Raw genomic sequence first — 5,951 nt, forward strand, 5'->3', positions numbered from 1 at the left:
AATTCTACACGGTACTAGAACTAAGAGATCTTGAGTTCAATACTCGGCAAGCATAATAAAAAAAATTGCAGCCCACTTTCGGTTCATGTTTAGGCCTAAGAAAGCAACACATGGGTGCGTGCAACACTACACGAGCAATTCATTGATAAGGAGTTTAGTGACTTTACTATGACTTTATTTGATTTATCTCAGCAACAAAAAGACACACATGGGAATGTACACAGAAACACACACCTCAGCTGCCACAAGTATCTGCAGATGAACCCAAGAAGAAAAACCAATTATCTGGACACAAACAGGTGGGACCCCTATGCGAACCGAATGCCTAATTCACCGGACGCTCCCTTTCTAAGATTTTTTTCATTTATACTTGTTCTGCTTTTTTCTGTTGTGGCTCAGTTATTCAATAAGCAAAAGGAGATAGAGGATTTGAACCCTGATAGTTCCTAGAACTATACCGGTTTTCAAGAAGGGAGGGAGCTTAGTGTTTTGTGAGATGTATAATTGATCTCCACAACACAAGCTTCTCCTTCACACTGTGAATCTTTATGTGTTTCTGCATATTCTACTACTCTCTTCGTTCAGAATTACTTGTCGGAAAAATGAATGCATTTTGATGTATTTTTGTTTTACATATATCCATTTGTATCCATTTTGTCACAAGTAATCCGAAACGGAGGGAATATACTTGTTCAGAATCCCCTGGTCCAAAATCGTGGCTAGCTACGCCCCCGTGCGTTGAACTTGCATGCACCTCGGCTACTATGTATGTGCTCCTAGTCCTAGAGGAGCTCGATGCGCGCGTCATCGATGACGACCTCATCAGCGTTGACGGGGACGATGGTGATTTCCAGCTGGCCGTCATCGCCGGACTTGAGGTCCTCCAGCAGCTCCCGCAGCGCGAACTGGTACGACACCTGGATCATGGCCATGCCGCCGCCGAAGCTTCTCCCGTGCGGCACATGCGTGAAGCTTCCGGCGAACTCGGCGTTCCGCGGGCCCACCTTGTACTCCTGGCCCTTGGGGACGTTAACCAGCACGTCGAACTTGACGTACTCGCAGGGGTCCAGCGTGATGTCCACCACCAGCGCCTCCGGCGCCTTCTTGCCGCTGCCGCCGCCGGCCCAGGCCTTCTCCGGCCTCGCCACCGTCATGTACACGTTCTCGTCGTTCCTCAGCGTCACGGTGGTGTACGAGCTGGTGACGTTGTTAGCGCTCCTCTTGCCGGGGCGGCGGTCGATGCCGGTGGCCAGCTTGGGCCGTTTCCCCAGCCACGGCAGCTCGCCGTGCTCCTCGTAGGTGTAGCCGAGCTTCCCGATGTCGAGGACGTCGCTGACCTTGGTGCGCACGGGCCGCTTGTCGGCGTCGTAGAAGACGAAGCTGGTGTCGAGCCACTCCTGGTAGGGGAGGAAGGGGCCGCCGAGCTTGGTGCTCCAGACGTGCCACATGCGGTCCACGTTGGAGTGGTTGGAGTAGAAGACGGGGTCGCGCGCCGCCGTGCTGAGGTCCCCCATGTCCTGGTTCGCCTGCTCTGGGTCGCCGAGCCATATGTGCGCGGCGGTGTGCGCCCCGGCCTCCAGCGATCCGGTCACCTTGTGCTGCTGCTTCCCTTTGTCGTCCAGCTCGGCGCTGCAGAACTTGCCGCCATAGAATTCCTTGGGCGTGCTCACAGCCATCTGAAAATGAAAAAAAACCTCATGTTGCGCGCGTGCGCATATACTCCCTCCATTCTGAGTACTATGGAATAAGTTTTTCCAAAAGCCAAACATGTGTATATTTGACCATGTTTTCAGAAAAAAAAATTCCTACCAATATCTACAATATGAAATTTATATCATTTTATCTATCATGGAAAATATTTTTATTTTTTATCTTTTTATTATAGATATTGATATCTTATTCTACAGTGTTTTTAAATCTCAGTCGACAGAGACTTGGTTATGTCTCAGCCGATGCTATATTCCTGAGGTTTTGCACGGAGATTTGCACAAAATTTTCTTTTTAGTTTTTTTTCTTTCTTATATGTTATGTCACTCGATTAACACTTGTTTAAGTCTCAGTCGACCGAGACCGAGACCTAGCCACACTATTCTATTATCTTGATTAAACATACAAAAGTTTGGCTTGCACGAAAACTCCTTATACTCTGAAATGGAGGGAGTAGTATTTAAGATATACACTTTGACTAAGTTTAGCCAAAAATTTATGGACACGTAAATTTATGGACAAAGTTGCAATAGAGGAGCATCAATTAATTTGGATAAGAGAGAGTAGTATAGTTTAGAGCAAGAAGTAAGTATATATGGACCTGACGGTATAGGATGGCGAGATTATCCTCCATCCGACAGATGAGCTCGTCGTCGGTGCACTTAGGTTTCTGCGCCTTGTCTGGCTTCGGCTGCCCCAGGTTGAGGTCGATGAAGCCGTGCACTTGCGCCGGGTTGCGCCTGGAATTGTACAGCGGCGAGCACTTGTTGTCGAAGATGGCCGGCATCACCATCCCCGCCGGCGTGTCCCAGTTCCATTAGGGCAGGCCGAAGGTGGGGTCGCCGACGAGGTCACCGAGGATGCCCTCGAAGAAGTAGATGTACATCCGGTGCCACGGCGCGAAGATGGAGGAGTAGTGCACGTCGAACACCGTCTCCGGGCCGCCTCCCGCCGGCACCACCTTGTAGTGGCTGGCGCAGTAGGCCTCGTGGATGGCCGACTGCCGCTTGAAGCTGCGCGGGTCGTCGTCGGGCAGCGCCTTCATCCTCCCGAGCGCCTCCTCGTACCTCTTCACGTCCGCCTCGTCCAGCAGATGCGCCGCCTTCCGCACGCGCGGTGGGCCGCGCGGCCGTGGCAACGTGCTGAAGTCCACCACGTCGCTTGGGTTGTACAGGCCCGGGCACCGGAAGCCGCCGGGCACCGAGACGCATTGGAGCACCTCAGCCGTGATGCTCACGGCCGCACACTGGCTGGCGTCGGCGCCCTGCGCCAGCGAGAGGCCGAAGTTAGTGGTGACGGCGACCCCGCCGAGCCCGAGGAGCACGCGCCGGCGGTCCACCTCGAGCCGCTTGGCGTCGCCATCCGCGGCGGCCTTGCACGACAGGCGGCCGCGGCGGTGTTTTCTCCCGCTCCCACTCCTGGCCCCGGCGGGCTTGCTGCCTAGGGGAAGCAGGCATGCAGAGGCGGCGACCATGGAGACGTAGCCGGCGGTGGAGCTCAACATGTCTGTACGTGACAGTGGACGACGCCGGACTGCGGAACGCCGCGCCGGCCAGCCACTACGTGCCGTGTGCCACATGGTTGTCGTCCTACCTGTGCGTTCGTGTGGACGCTAGACACCAGGCAGTGCAGGCCATATGGCCGTGGCATCAACGGCCCCGTCGCAACGTGATGCACGCGTTCACGTGCATACGATGAGGAAACATTTTACTACCTAGTATTATCGATGTAGACAATGTTGTGGTCCGTCCCCCAGCAGCAAGCCGCGCATCGCCACACAGACCTCTGCAAGAAAAATGTCTGCAAAATCTGACTGGTATTCATCTCCACACGCGCACCATAGTCCATCCATTTTGTTGTGTGCGAAATCAATTGACCATGTACCAACCACACCAAAAGACTCTTGTGACCTAGCATGAAAGTATTTTTGTGGTATAGTACCTGAGAATCTAGAAACAATCTGGCACTCATGCTCCTGTACACATAAATGTACCCAAGAAAATGCTCCTGAGATTCATTTAGTCTTGCATTGAGTGTCGTTTTAGAGGACATAGACAAAAGGATGCCATCAATTTGTAGCACATGGGCATCCTTCATGACAGAGCCCTGGCTCATTTCAGAGGATCCTAAGGAAACATAATGATATTTGATGTCTAAACTATGTCATTGTGATATAAATATAGCATGAAGCAAGCAAAAAAGTATAGATACAAAGTATAGGGCATATCAGTGTGTCTTTGGCAGGTGTCCAATATATATTTATAGGAGAACCTACAAAGTCTCGGGTCGCGATCACGATCCAAACCGACTAGATTTACAACTCGAAAACTTACTTGTCAAGAAACCGATGAACCTACCGGCCAAGAAACCAAAATATGAAACGGCAAAAGGAAGTCAAGCTCCTGCAAGAGCACGAACAAAATTTCGGCAGACCATTCACGCGCACGTCGCACGCCCGCACCCTTTGCCCCGGCACAGCCCCGCAAGGTGAGGATTGTGTGGTATTCTCTTTCTCTCCTCATACACATCATTTAGTGGAGTGGGGGAGATTCCACTATATAAGTTGGTCTCAGCAACATCCACTTCCATGGTGGGACTAAAGATCTCACCTTCTCTCTTGTCATTTATTCATGGGTCTTTGAGATTTATTAGAATTTTAGTTGTTGAGTCAAGCCCAAGTATTCTAACACGAGGCCCCTCCAAACATTTGCTCTTTGATATGGATGCAAGCCTTGTGCATTAGCATTCTAATTGAAGGAAATATGCCCTAGAGGCAATAATAGAGTTATTATTTATTTCCTTATATCATGATAAATATTTATTATTCATGCTAGAATTGTATTAACCGGAAACATGATGCATGTGTGAATACATAGACAAACAGAGTGTCACTAGTATGCCTCTACTTGACTAGCTCATTGATCAAAGATGGTTATGTTTCCTAGCCATAGACAAAGAGTTGTCATTTGATTAACGGGATTACATCATTAGGAGAATGATGTGATTGACTTGACCCATTCCGTTAGCTTAGCACTTTATCGTTTAGTTTGTTGCTATTGCTTTCTTCATGACTAATACATGTTCCTATGACTATGAGATTATGCAACTCCCGTTTACCGGAGGAACACTTTGTGTGCTACCAAACGTCATAACATAACTGGGTGATTATAAAGTTGCTCTACAGGTGTCTCCGAAGATACTTGTTGGATTGGTGTATTTCGAGATTAGGATTTGTCACTCTGATTGTCAGAGAGGTATCTCTGGGCCCACTTGGTAATACACATCACTTAAGCCTTGCAAGCATTGCAACTAATGAGTTAGTTGCGGGATGATGTGTTACGGAACGAGTAAAGAGACTTGCCGGTAACGAGATTGAACTAGGTATTAAGATACCGACGATCGAATCTCGGGCAAGTAACATACCGATGACAGAAGGAACAACGTATGTTGTTATGCAGTTTGACTGATAAAGATCTTGGTAGAATATGTAGGAACCAATATGAGCATCCAGGTTCCGCTATTGGTTATTGACCGGAGACGTGTCTTGGTCATGTCCACATAGTTCTCGAACCCGTAGGGTTCGCACGCTTAAAGTTCGATGACGGTTATATTATGAGTTTATGGTTTTTGATGTACGGAAGGTAGTTCCATGTAACACCCCGGATGTAACTTTCCCAATCTGTACTCCAACTCTTGCCGTTTCCGGCGTTAAGATATTTTATTTCCTCGGGTTCGGGTCTTTGTCTCCGTGTGTTGTTATCGCTGTCATGCATCTCATATCATGTCATCATGTGCATTGCATTTGCATACGTGTTCGTCTCATGCATTCGAGCATTTTCCCCATTGTCCGTTTTGCATTCCGGCGCTTCGTTCTCCTCCGGTGGCCATTTCTAGCTTTCTTTCGTGTGTGAGGATTAAACATTTCCGGATTGGGCCGAGACTTACCAAGCGGCCTTGGTTTACTACCGGTAGACCGCCTGTCAAGTTTCGTATCATTTGGACTTCGTTTGATACTCCAACGGTTAACCGAGGGACCGAAAAGGCCTCGTGTGTGTTGCAGCCCAACACCCCTCCAATTTGGGCCAAAACCAACCTAACTCTGCTCCATCTTCTAGAGCATTCGATCATGATCGCGTGGCCGAAAACTGCACCTCATTTGGACTCTCCTAGCTCCTCCTATGCCTATAAATAGGTCCCCTCCGAAATGTCCCGGATCCCCTCTCCCCGAAACCCTAAATCGCCCC

General features: G+C 49.4%; 1 pseudogene; it reads right to left on the bottom strand.

Annotated features, from left to right (window-relative positions):
* Positions 1–587: 587 nt before the first annotated feature.
* On the bottom strand, positions 588–3,254 carry LOC119328349 (annotated as a pseudogene).
* Between the last annotated feature and the right edge of the window lie 2,697 nt (positions 3,255–5,951).

Source organism: Triticum dicoccoides, chromosome 7A, assembly GCF_002162155.2.
Source record: "Triticum dicoccoides isolate Atlit2015 ecotype Zavitan chromosome 7A, WEW_v2.0, whole genome shotgun sequence".
NCBI classification, from domain to species: domain Eukaryota; kingdom Viridiplantae; phylum Streptophyta; class Magnoliopsida; order Poales; family Poaceae; genus Triticum; species Triticum dicoccoides.